The following is a 21,143-nucleotide window of genomic DNA, read 5'->3' as shown; positions in this document are numbered from 1 at the left end:
ACTGACCCACCGTGCCCTCTAATAATAATAATAATAATAATAATAATAATAATAATAATAATAATAATAATAATAATAATAATAAATGAAAACTTCCAGTTTTACGTCCCACGATTATGACAGCCAGGCTAAAGGAGGTGGTGATGATGAGAAGTTAATGCAATGGTGGAAGAATAAAATGGGAGGAAAGGGAGAAACTCAAAAAACACTGTGAACATCGGCGTCGTTATCTGGGGGTCGGGGGAACGCGTTATTCCAGATTTTAGTCAAGTGTATTTAAAGAAAGTATACTAGTTTGTATATATAACTTTTGTCAGAAGGAGAATTTTGATTTTGATTCATCCGACCTCCGAGATTTAAAAAGCTTCGACGCCAGTGCTGCGAACACGGTTTATGTCCACCACAAAACCCATTTGGCGTGAGCTGGAATCCCAAGCACCCATTGGTAGAATGGGAAACTGGGAGGAAACGGCAGTACCTCGTGAAAACGCACGACACTAGTCCACCACAAACTTACTTGGCCGAGAACCCCATACAGCAGAGGTAAACGTTCTACCATGAGTCACCGTGCCCCTAATAATAATAATAATAATAATAATAATAATAATAATAATAATAATAATAATAATAATAATAATAATAATAATAATAATAATTTAGCTCGGTTTGATCAAAATATTATGTTATGGAGGATAATTAATTCTGATTTCGATCTTCAGATTTAACCATATGTTAAGTACGTAAGCTACACTTCTAACAATGTACCTGCAGTTAGGTTAGAAGTACTACTCGTAACACAAAGAAAGAACATTCCAAACATTTACTTTATAAAGAAATACGGATATAAATTCACGAATCAAATAATAGATTCTTTTTCTCATTTAAATGACGCATAACACGGTGGCTCAGTGATAGAGCGCTTACCTCTGGTTCGCGGGTCCCTGGTTCGATTCTTGACCAAGTAAATTTGTGGTGGACAAGTGTCCGTGGGTTTTCTCGTTGTACTGCCGTTTCCTCCCACTTTCCCATTTCACCAATTATTTCATCAGCATTCACTTGACTTAATCATCACCTCCCTTAGCCTAAAGGTCATATAAGTGGGACATTAAACTCAAAGATTTCATTTTTTTTTTCATTTAAGTGACGACACAAATCATAAATATGTCCTTACTGTGCGTTACAGTTCTTTTAATACCAATGTTTTGTCTTTTCCGAGAGATGTTGTCAAATATAGAAGTACCTTAACTTGATAATAGAGTTCTCGGAAGTTTCATGCAGGCATTTAATACAGTGAAAAAGTCTAGGATAATAAAGAAGTCATCTTGTAAAAAAAAAAAAGAAAAAAATCAATACTGAAGAGGTTTCTTAGATAATACTTGTAGTGGTTAAAAAGAAATCTAAAATATTTTGTAAGAAACTACACATGCAGAAGACAACTAAGTAACTATACACACTTGAAGACAGATTAAATTATTATTATTATTATTATTATTATTATTATTATTATTATTATTATTATTATTATTATTATTATTATTATTATTAATAATAATAATAATAATAATAATAAATGAAGAGCATATCTCATTCCACACAGACACACACACGCGCGCGAGAAAGGAGACAGAAGGAGAAAAAGGAGTTGAGTTGATTTTAGTTTAGCGTCCCTTTCAGCAGCGAGGCTATATGAGACGTGGACCTACTGATTAACGTGGAATCCGAACCACATGAGCTCCCAGCAGGAGAAAAAGGAGAAAATAAAACGATGCAGATTTTAAGGTTAACTAAAACCTAGAATTACAAATAAAAAATAAAAGAAAATTAGTGAAAAATACTCTAAACTTGAATTTATTGAAACTAACTTACCTTCTATGTCGTTTCCGAAGGAGAAAAAATCTTCAAATTCCACCACCGTTGTACTGCTGATGTGACACCGCCTTATACATGCGCATGCGCAGAATCAAGGTCAGAACTGACACTAATAATTACTAAGTGTACACTATTAGGAAGCCGCTGTAAAAGTGGTAGTTTCATGTGGACGCTTCTTATATATATATAAATATGCCCCATTGACGCCTTCGCGCATGCGCAAACGTAGGTAGCTCTAGTTACATAGAAAGTTTCTTAAAAATATTGTTCTAATGAAAAATTTAATAGTGAAACAATAAAGCATTCTAATATTGAAACAAATATTAAATTTGTTATTTTTTTATAGATCATCTGTACTGTTTTTAAATAATAGAAATTAGCAAATAAATGTTATAGAGGGAAAGAAACGTAATATTTTCAAACACAGACAGTCGATATAACAAATTACAAGGTCGAATAGCACATATATTCGATCTCTCAATAGGACAGGGTTGATTCAGTGGTAGAGTGTTCACCTCCGGTGCTTGGAGTCCCTGGTTCGACCCCAACTCGCGCCGTGTGGACTTTGTGATGGACAAACATCGTGCTTGCAGGTTTTCTCGGGGTTCTCCCGTTTCCTCCCACTTTCTTCATTCAACCATCTCATTCATTTCTCATCATCACCGTCTCCTTTAGCCTAACCGGCATAACCGTGGGAGGTAAACTCAAAAATGTTTTTTTTTCGGTCTTTCAAACTCAGACTATATTCAACTTTTGGTGAATCACATGTATCAAAGACATTTTCTTTTCGTGAAACTGGATATTATTTGTGGTACTAAATATTTGACAAATCAATCTTTCGACACATTGGTAAATGATGTCTTGAGAACGGGGCCACAGTGGCTCAGTGGTAGAGCGTTTACCTCTTGTGAATGGGGTCCCAGGTTCGATCCCCGTCCAAGTAAGTTTGTGGTGGAGAATATCGTGTCCTTGGGTTTTCTCTCGGTACTCCCTTCATTCCACATTCTCATTCCATAAATTATTCCACCACCATTTACTTGACGTAATCAAAGTCTCCCTTAGCCTAACAGGCATAATCGTGGGACGTTTAACTTAAAGACTTAAAGATGATGTCTTGAAAAGTTAATATATTTCTATCACCATTTTAAGTTTTTATAGTCATGTTGTTTATAGTGTCAGTACATATTTTTTTTCGTACTCTCCCATTTGCAGTCGGAATTGAATTAAAACAACACTGATGATGGTATGCAACAAAACTGTATTATTAATACATCTATGTATGTATGTATTTATGTATGTATGTATGTATGTATGTATGTATGTATGTATGTATGTATGTATCTATCTATCTATCTATCTATCTATCTATCTATATATATATATATATATATATATATATATATATATATATATATATATATCTATATATATATATATATATATATATATATTTATCTATCTATCTATATTTCATCATATATATACGAGGGGCAGTCAGGAAGTTCCCCGAATTTCGTTGTAGCTATTTATTGCTGCAATATAGTTACACATTCACTCAATCGCCTTCAAGATAGTCTCCTTGAAAACAGACACACTTGTTCTATCGCTCTTGGCATTGCTAGAAACAACGCTGAGAGTTATGTTTTGGTATGTTCCGAAGTTCAGCCATTGCTTTGGTGTGGATGTCTTCTACGGTGGCAATAAAAATATGGAAACACATTTTTCAGCGCTTCTTATAAAATTTATCTCCTAAGAGAGAAGACTGAGGTCGCTTCTTTAACATCCAAATTTGTCATTCTTTATTGACAAACTGACCAATGTGAGGGTTCATTTAGGTTGAAGATGTGAGACTCTATAAACAAACTCTTAAGTAAAAATAAGTGAATATGTGTTTCAGAATTTAAAAAAAAAAATCTTTTCCTAAGAGAGAAAGAGAGGATGTTTCTACAATATTGCAATTGACTTTTATTTATCTGTTGACAGTGTCATATGTAGAATTTTACTTAAGCTAGAGATGTGAAATTCGGTATATGAACTATTAAGTGAAAATAATACCAGACATGTTTCAGTATTTTAGAAAATTACGCTCCTTAGAAGAAAAAAAAATGTTTATTACTATAATATTCAAATTTCCCATTTTTACTGAGAATGTGCCCATTGTGTGTTTAAGTTGGAGATATCAAAATCGCTATACAAATCTTAAGTAAAAATAAATAAATAAATACGTATTTCATCGTCTATAACAATTCAGCTCCTGAAAGGGGTAAGAGGGACAATTCCGATCATATTAAGATTTCCCATTATTTATTCGGAAAATGCTAAATGTGAGAATTCGTTTAAGCTGGAAGTGTGGAATTTGTTATATGAAATATTAATTAAAAATAACGGGAACACGTATTTCAGCGGGCCACGGTGGCTCAGTGGTAGAGTGTTCATCTCTGGCGCATGGGGTCTTTGGTTCAATCCCAGATCGCCAAGTGAGCTTTGTGGTGGACAAACACCGTGTGTGGGGGTTTTTCGGGGCTCTCCCGTTTCCTGACACTTCATTTCACCATTTCAGTCATTTCTCATCATCGCAGTCTTCTTTATTCTAGCCGACATAAGCGTGGGATGTAAAACTGAAAGATGCCATTTCATTTTACACGTACGTTAGCATTCTCGAAAGTGTTGCTTGTGGAAGGGGAACAAGTATACGATTATACAGAAGAGTGGAAGGGATTCCCTAAAATTGAGTCCATGTTATATGTATAAACCTGAAACTTCCACAGAAAAATAATTTTGCAACGATATCAATCAATAAGAGATCATTTTAAAACCAGTTGAGAATGCTCCAAGAGCATTGCCAGAACAAAATTAAAAAGAATGGAGAGAAGGAGTGGGAAGGATAACTGAGATTGTTCCTACATGTAAATCTTCTTATCCACACCTCCTTCTGTTTCTCGCAAAAATTCGAATATATATATATATGTATATATATATATATATATATATATATATATATATATATATATATATATATATATATATATATATATATATATATATATGACTTACGGTTCCCGAGATAAGGCTTCTCAAATCTGCCGAAATTCGAATTTTTTGGGCCAATATCTGGAAAACGGTGGCCAGTTTGCCAATAGCCAGTTGTCCAGTAGCCACAGGTTACTATATGGTACCAGAATGTTTGCCATCCTCTTAGGTATTGGTGATTATCAATATGATCCTTCTATGACTTATGGTTAATGAGATATGGATCCTTAAATCTCCCGAAATCGGAACTATTTTTTGGCCAATATGAGGGGAACGGTAAGTCATGGAGAGATGATGTTGGTGTTGATCAATATGTAAGAGTATGGTAAATATTTTGGTACCTATATTCACTAGCGGCTACTGGCCAAACTTGTGGCCACTTGGACAGTGTCCACCGGTTACTATTTTGGGGGTAAAGATCAACATCAACGTCATCTCTCTGTTTTATCGTTCCAGAGCTATGGATCCTTAAATCTTTGGAAATCGGCCATTTTTGGCCAATATCTCAGGAATGGTGAGAGTGACGTGAAAAATTGCATCACTTTCTCATATAGTTTTTAATGATCTATCGAATGGACGGTTCAACATTGAAAAAGTCGCAAATAAGAAACAAACAGACAGACAGACATACAGACACACAGACATAGAAAATTCAGTAACGAACTTCTAAGTTCGTTGAAAATAGTATGATAAAGGAAGTATAGGTGAAAAAGTGATTCACATGTTCTACCCAAAACAGAATACACATAAATCCTTTAAGTTAGGAAGATACAAATATGTACTCCTCTTTACGAATAAGCAAATACGTGACCCATCATTTTTGAAATTATGGTTTTAAGAGGCAGAAAATCCTGTCTAGTGTTTTTTTCTGAAGTGAAAGATGGTCGAGTTTGAATTTCTTTTTCGTCATGAATGGCTCTGCATGACAGTGCAATTCTCATAATCTTGCCTCTTCGAGATACCGCGTGAGAGCGCTAGTGCCGCTGATAATCGAATTGCCATTTAACCACTGTTGCATTTTTGTTTAAACTGGGCACTGGCAATTCGAGTAGTTTTAGTGCTGCAATTCTAGGCCTGGAAAGGGATCAGCAAGTTTCAGATATTTTGCATCTGTTGTGACGTTCTTCGAAGAAAATCATTTTACTCTATAATTTCAGAGTTGCAGCCTGTTCAGGAGAAAAGTTCATATCAATTGAAAAAGCAATTGTGCCAATAAAACTTCATAATATAGGGTGAGTCAAAAGTCCTTGGACACCTGCATAAGTTTGAAAATCGACAGAAAAAAGTAAAAAGTGATGATGGAAATAGAGGTTTGTTGAGGAGCCGCAACTTTTGGAGTGTATGTCATTCATGGCCGCCATCTTGAAATCCGCCATTTTGGATTCAAGTCAATTGTTTTAAATGGGAAGGGGGTCTATGACACATCAAGTAACACTAGCTTGAGCTCAGAAATTTTGTGGTGTAATTTGTTTTTTTCCTATCTTGTACAGTGTAGAAATTATTAATGTTCAAAGGTGGGAAATTACCTTGATACTGAATGCTACAACACATGTTCTACGTGTTGTCCATCTCGTGCAATGCACAACTGTAGTCGCCGCAACCACTCTGACTGCACACGGAGGAGAATGTCTCCTGAAATTTGGTCACAGGCTTGTTGGATGCATTCCTCCAGGTGTCTCAAATCACGTATTTTCTCAGCATACACTATCTGCTTAAGATGTCCCCATAGACAAAAATCAAGAGGCCTTAAGTCAGGGGATCTGGGCGTCCACTCAATGGGACCACGGCGACCAATCCACTTCCCTGGCAGTTGTTCATCCAACCATTCACGGACAAAAGTCCATAGTGTGGAGGGGCTAAAAAATAAGATGGGAAAATGCCGTCAGCGTTCAGTGTGGCAGGAAACACAAGGTTCTGCAGCAGCATCAGATACTGTGGTGCAGTTAAGGTGTTGTAAATGAAAAATTGCCCAATGATGCGGGTGTCCCATATGCCACACCACACCATCACATTTGCTGGACTATCTTCTCGACTCGGGTCAACCCAGTTCGGATTTGCGTCTCACCAGTATCGATGTCGATTAACCTCCCCGTTCAAAGTGAAATACGCCACGTCACTGAACAGTATGCCCTTGGCAAACGCAGGATCCAGTTCGTGTTGTTCAGTAGCCCAAATGCAGAACTCCAACCGGCTCATCCTCGTTCAGTTTATGTTGCATGTGCAGCTTGTAAGGATGCCACTGATTGGCGTGCAATATCCGGACAACGGAAGATTGGCTTATTGCGCATGCTAGGGACACATGACGGGTACTTCGTTTAGGATTTTTCACAAACGACGCAACAACCGTCGTTGCAGTTTCCTCATTGGTGGCAGTCTTTGGTCGCCCACTACGTGCCCTATCTTGAACAGAGCCCCTTCTCCCGGAATTTGGTGATCACGTGAGCCATCGTGCTCTACGATACCGGTTCTCTGTCTGCGTGACGTCTGTTGTAGTCAGCTGCTATTGTTCGGTAGCTGCGTTCCCCTGATAGAAGGATGATTTCGATCTTCTGTTCACGTGTCAGACTCATTTTAGATCACCTGGAACAAAGAGAGAACTGGGTCAGTATCAAGGTAATTTCCCACCTTTGAACATTAATAACTTCTACACTGTACAAGATAGAAAATAAAATACACCACAAAATTCCTGAGCTCAAGCTAGTGTTATTTGATGTGACATACAGCCCTCTTCCCATTTAAAAAAAATTGACTTGAATCCAAAATGGCGTATTTTAAGATGGCGGCCATGAATGACATACACTCCAAAAGTTGCGGCAACTCATCAAACCTCTGTTCCCATCATCACTTTTTACTTTTCAAACATATGCAGGTGTCCAAGTACTTTTGACTCACTCTGTACTGTTGACATTTTGGTATTAATCGTTGATGGAAGATATGTTCGATACGGCAAGAGGTCGAATAATGAGTATGAATGAAAATCGTACCCTGAAAAAAAAAAGAACGCTGTCTCTAAGCCGTTCACTATTTATATTAAGACTGGTTATATTGCAGATATGCTGGGGCCAACATATAAGATCCAAATGGGCTAGCGATTCTCGTGGTATAAGGTAATATGTATTGCTTGAGTCGCAGCATTTGGGATTTAACTGAATATTTGGAAAAAAGAGGATTTACAGTTTTAATGTTTACAAAAAGTAAGCACAGGCAATTGAGAACGGCTGAAGTAAACTTTTCCCGCTATGTTACAAAAATTCGCTAGGTTCTTGTGGCCTTTCATGGTATTCTTGGACAAGCATTGTCTTCTACGTCACCAACTGGACATCTCGGGCAGCTTTCTATTTAGCTGAAATGATGAACGAGAGCTCCTTTCGTAGCTAAGCGGTTAGTGTACATGCCTTTTGCATGAGAAACCCGGGCTCGATTCCCGGTGGAAGCTCATGTGGTTCGTATTCCACTTTAATCAGTAGATTCATGTCTCATATAGCCTCGCTGATGAAAGGGACGTTAAACTCAAAATCAAAGCAACTCATGCAATGATGAATGAAGATAACACCATCAATCTCCGTTTCCTGGAAGAAAATACCCACACCGTTAAATGCGAGGTACGATCTCGATATATTAGTAGGAAGACATACAGGTGTTATACTAATTTTGTTCCAACTACAATAGGGTATTCGGGTAAGCTGCATAATTGTAAGTGACGTATGGCAAGATAGCCCCCCACTTTAGAAAATTGAAACAATGACTAGGTCATTCGTTTGTACTACGTTTGTACCGTTTGTACCGAAAATATTTTCGTTTGTACCATTTTCCTTATAGGGGTACCTGAGAGGTCAACTGGGGGGGCTATCTTGGCGCCAAGATAGCCCCCCGGTATCACAGCACAAAAAATTGGAATACACCATTCGAAAGCAAATCATTTGTACCGTTTGTACCGAAAAAAGTTTTGTTTGTACCCTGATAGTTTTCGAGAAAGAGAGTATGATATTTGGGGCGGGGGCTATCTTGGCGCCAAGATAGCTCCCCCCGTATCACAGCACAAAAAAATGGAATACACCATTCGAAAGCAAATCGTTTGTACCGTTTGTACCGAAAAAAGTTTTGTTTGTACCCTGATAGTTTTCGAGAAGCAGGGGATTATATTTTGGGCGGGGGGTATCTTGGCGCCAAGATAGCCCCCCGTATCACAGCACAAAAATTTGAAATACACCATTCGAAAGCAAATCGTTTGTACCGTTTGTACCGAAAAAAGTTTTGTTTGTACCCCGATAGTTTTCGAAAAACAAGGGATGACATTTGGTGGGGCTATTTTGGCGCCAAGATAGCCCCCCCGTGTCACAGCACAAAAAATTGGAATACACCATTCGAAAGCAGATCGTTTGTACCGTTTGTACCGAAAAAAGTTTTTTTTTGTACCCTGATAGTTTTCGAGAAAGAGGGGATTATATTTTGGGCGGGGGCTATCTTGGCGCCAAGATAGCCCCCCCGTATCACAGCACAAAAAATTGGAATACACCATTCGAAAGCAAATCGTTTGCAAAGCAATCTTTAGTGTTATTTTTGCCTTTTCTTCAAAATGGTTTATTTTGGACTCACACTGTTTTCCCAATCGCCGAATCAATTCTAACGTTGAGTTATTACTGAAAAATTCATTCTTTTATTTTGATATGCAGAACCAGAATTCTAAATACACATCAATTCACATGGATAAACATATGATACTTATTAATGGACATGGAAAAAGTACACATTAGGGGGGACCTATCTTGCGTACAAGATAGCCCCCAAATTTCATCCCCTGTTTCTCGAGAACTATCAGGGTACAAACAAAACTTTTTTCGGTACAAACGGTACAAACGATTTGCTTTCGAATGGTGTATTCAAATTTTTTGTGCTGTGATGGGGGGCTATCTTGGCGCCTAGATAGCCCCCCCAAATGTCATTCCCTGTTTCTCGAAAACTATCAGGGTACAAACAAAACTTTTGTCGGTACAAACTGTACAAACGATTTGCTTTCGAATGGTGTTTTTCAAATGTTTATGCTGTGATACGGGGGGGCTATCTTGGCGCCAAGATAGCCCCCCAGTCGACCTCTCAAGTAACCCTATAAGGAAAATGGTACAAACGAAAATATTTTCGGTACAAACGGTACAAACGTAGTACAAACGAATGACCTAGTCATTGTTTCAATTTTCTAAAGTGGGGGGGCTATCTTGCCATACGTTTGTAAGTGTGCACATGGGAATCGAACAGTTTGGTGTTGTTCATACGTTGCTACAAACATTCGTGCTCGATACTTTGCTAAGATTGTTCGACCTACAGAGATTTTAAGCAAATTGTGTGTCACCGGTCTTGTCACTGCAGCAATAAACGCACATAGTGATTAAGATTGAAAGTTCCACATACTGTGCCTTTCATTTTCCTTGTCATGTTTTCTAATACAAGAAAAACATTGCAAAAACATTTTGAATATTTTTGTGTTATCATCTTGTCCATTATAATATTTTGTACATTATATATGGGAATACATTATATGTAGGGATAATCTGTTTTCTGTAAATCACGAATTAAAATATTGGTATCCTACTAACTAGTAAGACAGATTGAAAATCTATGCCACTAGTACTCTCACGCTGTCTCTGGAAGAGGTACGATTATCAGAGTTATACTTCCACGTAGAACCATTCATGACGAGTTAGAAAATCAAACTCGACCATCTTTGACTTCTCGCAGTGATCGTGCCGGCCAAAAAACACGTACGGCGTAACACCGGATGCATATCTTCCAGGCGTGTCAGAATTTGGTTTTGCTCATTTTACACCAAGTTGCACCGCGAGTATCAAACCATGGTCAAGATATATTATAGGTGGATTGGTGCTGCTTCTCTGGTGGAAAATAAAATATAGTCACTCAAACATAAAGCAAAAATATTTGAATTCGAATATTTTCGACGCGTTTTACATTAGAAATTTGAAGGGAGAAATACTTCGATTCTAGTTTTCGGTAAGGTCCTTCAAGCAAATTGAATTCATATTTTGTTTTATCCTCGTAACTTAAGTCGTTTCCGAGGTATGATCAATTTTTGATTTCCGAATTTTCAACAATAACTTCGAAATTCGAAGGAATTTGAAGTTGATTTTAACTATTCTATCAGGCCTTGTTTCCATTTTGTACTAATACACAATAACAAACTGAACGAGGCTATGTGATAATATGTAAAAAACAGTATCACGTAACAGTTTCAACACAATAACTGTGTCTTCTGTCTTCTGTCTGTGTCTGTGGAAGTCTGATGAAGACACAGTGATACTGTTTTTTACATATTATCACGTAGCCTTGCTCAGTTTGTTATTGTCTATTAGTACAAGTTGATTTTGTGGCCAAAGTTATCTTTGGATATAAGGTACCCTCGGTATAAATATCACAGCAATCCGTGCAAGGGTACTTTTCACCGTCTTATCCAGCTACATCCTCTAACTTAATTTACCGTAATTTCCTCTATTCTAGATGTTTTGTTTATCTACAACAAAATATTCATATACATACTGCAATATTGTAGGTCAATTTCTATCCCTGACTGGTGAAAATATATGTCACTAGAAGTGTATCATCCCAGCATTTCCCTGATGGGATGTTGAAAACCCAGGAAAACCTAACTCAGGATTGGTGGCCTGAAAACGTTTTACAATTTTCGACCTAGTGTCCTCACGAGGAGTCGAGCTCCGAACCACTCACACCAAATGCCGAGAGCGTTAGTGATTACGCGGGGCCGTTTGTATGGTTGGAGGAAGATATATACTAAGTTTCATGAAATCAAACAAATTTTACAAGAGTTATCATAGTAGAGGAAGACGGACGGTTACACACATGCCGGTTGAATCAAACGGTGGATGATAGTCACATTCGTTTAAATTACCTGATAATTCATAATGATTTTATGTTGCAATGGAATACTGGCGTTCATCTCATTCTCTCTCCACCCCCTCTCTCTCTCTCTTTCTCCCTCTCTTAGATCTACATAATTCTAGTTTGTTGACAGTTTATATTTACGTCTGTTAGTAACAGCAAAATTATGTAGAGGAAATATCTACTGTTTGAAATGTGTCCTGAATAAGTGTAAAGAGATCAAAGCCTCTCTACGAGGAGTCGAACACGAGAACTCGTCCACGGAACAGGCTCTCGTGCTAACCACTAGATAGGCGAGGGAAGGTTCGTACATTTGTTAGTTTTGATGGAAACGTAGTGAAGAGATGAGTTGAGTTGATTTTGAGTTTAACATCCGTTTCAGCAGCGAGGCTATATGAGATGTGGACCTACAGCTCAACTTGGAATCCGAACCAGATGGGTTCCCACCTGGAATCAATCCCAGGCTCACCACAGCAAAGGTGCGTACGCTAACAGCTTATCCATGAAGGAGCTCAACGTAGTGAAGATAAGACGCATATACTTAAGATTTCACCTACAATTAATGCCTGTAGTTTTTTAGACAAAAGGTACAGGATACTTCACTAAACTTTCTCGCTCCAATCTCATAAACTAAATTACGATATACTGAAGTTATAACTGAAACACTTATTTCAGAAATATGATAAACATTATAGGCGTTTTCGAAGGAAGCCTCAACCTAAGAGAACTCATACTCAACATTATAGGTTATTTAATATATATATATATATATATATATATATATATATATATATATGTGTGTGTGTGTGTGTGTGTGTGTGTGTGTGTGTGTGAAATATGATAAAAATTGACTGAGTCATTTTTAAAACATCATCCGAAAAGTCTCTACCTTAAAAAGTGCGTTACTGAATTCTCTATGTCTGTGTGTATTTCTGTCTGTCTGTCTGTTATTAGTGATTCTTTTTCAATTTTAAGCCCTCCATTTGATAGAACATCAAAAACATCAAAAAGCATCAAAAAGTGATCAAATTTTTCATGTCACTCTTACCATTTCCGAGATATTGGCCAAGAAATGGCCGATTTCGGGATATTTAAGGAACCATAAATTACAGAGAGATAAGAATTGGTGTTGATCGATACCTAAAAGGATGGTGAATATTTTAGTACCAAATAGTAATTGGTAGCCAGAGGTTTGGCCACTGGCCAACTGACCAGTGAGTGGCCACCAGTTAATATCCTTGGTATATAGAGGCCATGAAGCATGTAAATTCGTTGAAATTTAGAGTTTGATTTTGTTCACGATTACCATATTTTCTTCTTTTTTACCATTGCTGGAAAGTAAATAAAAAAACAATCTGAAAGAAAAAAAAAGAAAAACGAAATACAAATACAAAGTGCACTATACAGAGGATGTTATAAAATAGAAAATCTGCCCATATCTATCTTCATCCTATTATCTCAATGAAGCAAAAAATAAACAACAAAAAATAAAAACAGAACATCGCCAAGTCCAGTGTTGAATTCAGAATTTTGTTCAAGGGATCAATAAAAATTTAAGAGGGCCTCTGTTATAGATTGCAATAGAGCAGTAAGAATCTGTCGCAACAAAACTCGCAACTTATTATTGTCTGGTTGGTTGCAATACCCAACATATTGCCATTTTTTGTAAATAACGTTGTAAAGCGTTTGTGTGCATCTGTATCTAATTTCCAAGTTTTTAATTAACTTTGACTTAATAAGAAAACGCGGTTTCTTAATTAGAACAACTAGGTTGGGCAAAAGAAGAAACTAATTTCCTTTTAAAAAAATGTCTTTGCTTTTAAGACTTTTATTCAGAAAAACAAACGGAAAACAAATGTTTCAATGTATGTGTATGGATATTCTAGGGGGTCGCATACATACTCTAGAGAGGCTTAGCTCCCGCCCCCCTTTAACATGTCTGAATTCAACACTGGGCATGTCTGATTGGCTACTCTTATTTCCGCCATGAAACTTGGGTGAAAACATTGCGATATTATTGGATATAGCGGGCAGAGTGGGGATAGCGAAACTGTGACGTATGATTTTCTTGTATAAGTAGATTATCTTCTTGCATTACACACATTACATTGCTGCACATTACACTTCACGCCGATCGTGACATTTGGCGGGAAATCATGCCTTGATGTTCCTGCCATCTAGCGTCTAATCCTGCATCAGTGGTCGTGACATCTCGTGGCCAATTCTAATTCTGCGACATACGTTACGAGATATTCATTCTGTGGTTGTGCGGCAGCTTGAATTCTTGTATCGGAGGTACAGCTACAATAGAAAGGTAGGAAAAAAGTATTCACACTTATGAAGTATATTTTAGCGGTAATTTTTAGTGCTTCACAAAAAGATAGTGCTTCTATATTCATTGTTATTTCTTCATAAAGGTTTTCCTCCAGTTCAGAAGGGAGGCTGCGCCACGGGTTTGTGTATGTGTAATTGATCATAATTTGAAGATGTTCTAATTACTTTTATATTTAACATAGTGGTGGCTTAGCATTACTCAGTGCTGGACACAACATTTTTCAGAGGTGATTTTCTTAATTTCTCTCTCTCTCTCTCTCTCTCTTTTTTTTTTTTTTTTTTTTTTGTATAGTGCATCATACAAATGAAAAGTGAACACGGATATCCAAATTACAAACTCTCCCACCAAGAATCAAAACCAGATCTCCACGCCATAGTCGAATAAAAAGCCATTTATCAAGGAAACTCAGTTTCGTGGTTTATTTGACACCGAAACTGTATTAACACAGTATTTTACTAGCCACATAACGCCATACAACTCTAAGAAAATCTCCTTTACAGTAGTAGCTCTCGTGAGAAGTCCCATTGGCAAATATATATATATATATATATATATATATATATATATATATATATATATATATTATTTTAATTTATTTTTTTCGCTATGAGTATGAAGCAGGAAGCTTATCTGATTTACTAATTAATCTGTACAGATTTATAAAGCATTCTACTTTTTAAATTGTAGTAGGGAGCACAGTGGCTGCGTGGTAGAATTCTTACTTTGGGTGCGTGGGTTTCGTGGTTCAATCCGCGGTCAAGTAAGTCTGTGGTGGACAACATCGTGTTCATGGGTTTTCTAGAGGTAATCCCGTTTCCTTCTATATTCTAATTCCACCAATTCTTTCATCATAATTCACTTGCCTTAATTGTCGTCTTCGTTAGCCTAAAGAGCATTCGTAATAATGGGACGTTAAACTGAAAGATTTCGAATATTTTTTATTTTCTTTAATTGTAGTAATAACATTTAAAGTTATATCAGTGTGACTTCCCTGAAGTGTGGCCACTATGAGATTTATTTCATTATTTGCAGAATTTTGGATTCAGGACTGGAGACTGGTACGCAGTTTTTCTAGGTAAGTACAAGCATTTTCATACGTATTAAATTGAAAATTAAGATGTAACCAGGGACGTAACCAAGAGGTGGGTCCTGAGAGTCTGGACCTGTTCCGAAATCCCAACTTTTCTGAAAAATTTAGTCTAACTTTAGTGATGAATTTTATAAATGTTAATATAATTTATCTTCATATTCGATTTGGATCCCTCCCGAAATAAATTTCTGGCTACATGCCTGGATGTAAGTCATCATTTGCAATGAAAGAGAGAACCGCTTGACCGTAGAGTACTAACATGGATGAAAATTCATCCGTGTTAGTATCTATAGAGTATTAAAACTTTTTAAATTCATATAGTGTTTTTTATTATTTTTCTATTGTGGTATGCTATGGAATTTTGTATTAAACTATTTATTTAGAAGTTTTTTTTTTTTAAATAAGAAATTGACATTGGACTGTACCAAAAAATATTATTTTGCCAAGAAAACGTTTAATGCAAAATTTACTTTTTACGATAAAAAATATGTCATAAGAACTATACTGTATTACAGATTCGTCACATGTTGAAAATCTTAGCTTCTTCAGAATTATGCACCCAAAATTTATGTGGGTGCAAATTAACCTGTGTTAGTATCTACAGAGTATTAAAACATGGTACATGGGTATTAAAACATGGTTAATAAAACTAAAAACGTTACAAAATACTACTCCATTTAGAGACTAATAATATTTTTTATGGTGTACACGTATAAACTACTGCAACTAATCTGTTGTTTACTGTTCATATTCTACTTTTGTCTTGGCCTCACGGTGGTATAGTAATAGAGTGCTTAGCTCTGATGCATAGGGCTCCTGGTTCATTTTCTGGCCAAGTAAGTTCATGGTGGACAACATTGTGTCCGCGGAATTTTCTCGCACTACTCCCGTTTCCTCTCACATTCTAATACCGCTAATTCTTTCATCATCATTCACTTACCGTAATCATTGTCTTCCTTAGCCACGTCCTGGCTTAACCGTGGAACGTTAAACTAAAATATTGTATTTCTTTTTTTATTTTCGGAAGTTTATCAAAGCATATCAGCGTGAAGAACTACACAGCACATTCTAATAGAAACCTCAACTCAAGAAGTAGTTAACGAATCGCATGCACAATTTCATAGATTCCCGTGTAAGCTCGATTTATTTTATTTTATTTTATTTTATTTTATTTTATTTTTTTTTTTTTGTAAGTTTCTCACACAGGAGAATCCGAATCCGGTCGTAAATCCAAATATAGTGTAGTTTAATTAGTAGCAGTAGTTTAATTTCGTGGTAGTCTAAGCTTTTCTGTCGATTTCAAATATTTGTCGGTATAGGCTTGTAACACACAAGTGAAAATCATTGGAAATATCTGGCACATATCGAAACACCAAATCGATCAAATAATATAGTTCAATATGTAGTTGTCTGTATGAAAGTAATCGGAAATTTCAGACAACTTTACATAAGTAAATAAGTAAGATTGAACATGTAGTTTGATGTGTCACCTTCGTGATCCCTTTGGGGTATCGATACGTGATTGTTACCAGTCGTTGTTACTTACAATCTTTCGAATGCCATCGAATTTTATATACATTCTCTTTTGAAGAATGAGTTCACCTATAATTCCCGGCCCCTGGGGATCACTCACTTATTATGAGCACTTTAAAGAAAAATGAAATGAAATCTTTAGTTTTACGCCCCACGCTTATGCCGGTTAGGCTAAAGGAGACGCTAATGATGAGAAATGAATGAAACAAGTGAGAGGAAACGGGAGAACCCCGAGAAAAACCACGAGCACGGTGTTTGTCCACCACAAAGTCCACACGGCGCGAGCTGGGATTGAACCAGGGACCCCAAGCACCGGAGATGAACGCTCTACCACTGAGCCACCGCGCCCCCGTGAGCACTTTAAAGAGTAAGTGTCACAGTAATGAAATGAATTGGAGGGCGCGGTGGCTCTTTGGCAGATCGTTCACCTCCGGTGCTAGGGGCCCCTGGTTCGATCCCAGCTCGAGCGGTGGTGGACAAACCCACTGTGCTCGTGGGTTTTCTCGGGGTTCTCCCGTTTCCTCCCACTTTCTTCATTCTACCATTTCATTCATTTCTCATCATCACCGTCTCCTTTAGCCTAAGCGGTATAAACGTGGGACGTAAAACTCCAAGTAACGAAATAAAATCTTTCAGTTTAACGTCCAACGATTATGCCGTTAAGGGTAAGAGAAAGATGGTTAAGGCAAGAGAATGATGATGATAGAATTAGTAGGATGAAATGTGGAAGGAAACTGGAGAACTCCGGGAAAACCCATGGACCCGACGTTGTCCACCACAAACTTACTTGGCCGGGGATCGAATCAAGAAATCCACGCACCAGAGGTAAACATCCTATCGCTGAGCCACCGTGACCCGCATAATTCTAAACGTCCAGATGTTTGTCCTTTTGCAAAATAAATCATTAGTAATAAAGCTCTCTAACTATTTCTTCTCTAACTTCCGTAATGTTCAAGTCAATGGTAAATCGTTGGATTTCAAATCTTAAGATCGTGAGTTCGATTCCCATCTGGTCCAATTCATCTATAAGTGCTATATCTGCAGCATTTGACTGTTTGGTTCAGAGAGTGTCTTGTATTTCAGATGCGTCCCATAAATAGAGACAGCGGCCTAAATTGTATATTGCACATCTGATATACAGGGTTGTCAAGGTGTGAAAACGATGGAATAAATTTAGAACACTACCAAAACTACGAAATAGAGGTTTATTGGTGTTATGCATGACAAGGAAAATATTCCGAGTTACATGTGAGCCTCTGCGGCCATTTTGAAAAGCGTCACACTGGATTCTAACTAATTCAGTGAAATGGGAACTGCATGATGCGATACTATTTTTGAAATAGGATGAGATTTCGTAAAAACATTGGTACGGTAGTTTTCTCTCTGCTTGTTTGCATCCTGAGCGAAATTATTATCACGAATTTACAATGACAAGTTTTGTATATGTTCTAGACCTATGTGATCAAAATTTCGTTAACAAAGAATATAGAAAAGATCATATTAATAACTTTGGGAAATCATACTTTATTTCTAAAATATAAAGGTATCGTTAAGTCCATATTTCACTGAAATAGCTCAAATCAAGTATGGAACTTTCCGAAATGACGACAGGGTCTCTTATGTAATATACAGTCTGTTCTGCATCACACCATGAAACCTCGATTTCATGGTTGTGGTGGTGTTCTAAATTTATTTCATTTTTTCACATCCTTGGAAATCCTGTATATCAGATATGCAATACACAATTTAAGCCACAGTCTCCATTTATGGGACGCATCTGAAATGCATACAGTCTCTGAACCAAACAGTCAAATGCTCCAAATATTGCACTCATAGATGAATTGACCCAGATGGGAATCGAACTCACGACCTTACGATTTGAAATCCAATGGTTTATCATTGACTTGAACATTACGGAAGTTAGAGAATAAATATTTAGAGAGCTTCTAAATGTGGTGTTACAGGAAGATGGTTAAGATAAAATGGATAGAGAGGGCAACAAATGAAGATGTGTCAAAACGGAGAGAAGAGAAGAGGACACTTCTAGCCAACATCCTTCGTAGGAAGGCCAATTGGATTTTACACATCTTACAACCAGCGATAGAAACCACTGTTTCAATTAATGCATGCATATGATTCAGTAAGAGACAAAAAAATGCAGAACATCTTGTGATTTCAGCAAAACGTTTACATGCATAATAATTTTTATGCACAAAAATGCATCACTTAACACAATTTCCATTCTGCATTTAGCTGTATCCTTAAAAAATATGCATCAAACGTTTTGCTGAAACCACAAAAGTTATGCATTTGAAAGTGCGTGTGTGTGTGAGAGAGAGAGTGTGTCAAGTAACGCGGTTCTATGTGTGTGAAATGAAACTTACTTGTTCAACCTAAAAAATGCTGCTGCACGAGAACCGCGTTATCTATTGATGAATAAGTAAGATGAAACGTGCCATTAACTTGGAAGAGATTTGAGTTTAGCGTCCCATTCAGCGGCGAGGGTTATATGAAACGTGGATTTACAGCTTTGCGTAAAGTTCGAACCACCTGAGCTTCCATCGAGAATCGAACCCGGGTCTCACACGTTAAAAGCTCTTACACTATCTATGTTGCATGGAGGAGCATGCCATTTACTAGCATACCTGTAACCACAAAACTATATATATATATATATATATATATATATATATATATATATATATATATATATATATATATATATATATATACATATATATAAGTCAGACCTTGGATCATTTTCTCAGAATGGGTTTAGAGTTGGAGATTTTTGCTAACAGGTAGACTATGTGCGGTGGAGGCTACAGTTTGAAGTGATTGAGACAAGTGGGGACTGGTGCAAGAGTCAATTCAATAATTTCAAAGGAAAAGATATTTCAGATTGGATGACATTCGAAATATCTTAAGAAACAAAGACTTGACACCGTTTACTTCATATCGTTATACCAAAGTGGTAACGAATATTGACGGGTCAAACTACGAGTTCAATATACGTCATTACAATGATGTACAGTCTGACCCGTAGTCATTTTCTGAGAAATAGTTCGGTGTTTAAGATTTCCGGTGTCACATAGTGTACTGTGGGGCTCACTGCGTAAAACTGCGGTAGGTTTCCAAATTATCGGAATTCAATATTCAAACTTAAAGTAGTACATCTATAATTACTGGTTGTGATAGAGATATAAGACTAAAGATAGAGCCTGACCCACGAACGCTGGATAAATATCAGAAACTCGTTACTTGCTGGCCCGTCCCGTTTTCGTTCAATATCGATAAGCGTTGAAACCGGAAATCGTAAATTTTAACAACGGAGGAGATAGTGCCTACTCCTGGTACCCAACCAATTACAAATAATAATAATAATAATAATAATAATAATAATAATAATAATAATAATAATAATAATAATAATAATAATAATAATAATAATAATAATAAAACTTCTCTTACAGTTTTTACTTAATGAAAATCAGTATTGAATTCCGGGAATAGTAGTACACTTAAACCACTTTCGATTTCGGTACAGTCTTGCAAGTTGTCATATGTTCTGTCGGAACCCTAAATCAATTACAGAAAACCACTTGTCCTCCTTATCTATTACTATATTTTATTCTATGAGGATAAACGTTGAAATCGGAAATTGTTAATTTGAAGCACTTTCGGTTTGCACAAAAAGTTAACGGATGAGATGGAATCTATTTTTGTCACTCTCAATCGATTGCAAGAAACCTCATCTCGATATATCTTCCTACTTTTTTTCCCATATGAAAATCAATATTCAAACTAGAAGAAATACTAATTTTGAACCCCTTTCTGTTTTGGTAGATTTTTGTGGATAGTCAAAGTATATTGGTTTGGGACTCTAAAATCTTTTATAGAAAACAGCTTCTCATTATCTGTTACTATTTCTGTTCTTTGCTGATAAAGATTAAAACGGAAAACTGGCAATTTGAACAAATTTTGTTTTGAATAAAGGGTTAAGGGAGAAGAAGAAACTTATTGTAAGCACGCAAAATCGATTGCAAAAAAGCCACACGATGTCTCTTACCATTTTTTCTCTGCTACCGGTCCACAGATGGTCGCACGGACAAAGAAGTTCTATAAGACATCCGACACACACACACACAAACACACACACACACACACACATATATATATATATATATATATATATATATATATATATATATATATATATATATATATATATATATATATAAAAGTAACCAAGATATACCCTTTTTCACCCAGCATCTCCGAACACCGATATGTCACTTAAGACGTACCTTGAAGACCAAAAATAGTCTCTTTCTGCCAACGTTCTGGAAGACCATAGATTCCATCCCGGTAGAACTTGGT

Source organism: Thermobia domestica, chromosome 17 (assembly GCF_964235325.1).
Source record: "Thermobia domestica chromosome 17, izTheDome1.hap1.1, whole genome shotgun sequence".
In the NCBI taxonomy this organism is placed as follows: domain Eukaryota; kingdom Metazoa; phylum Arthropoda; class Insecta; order Zygentoma; family Lepismatidae; genus Thermobia; species Thermobia domestica.
This window is presented reverse-complemented; position numbering follows the sequence as displayed.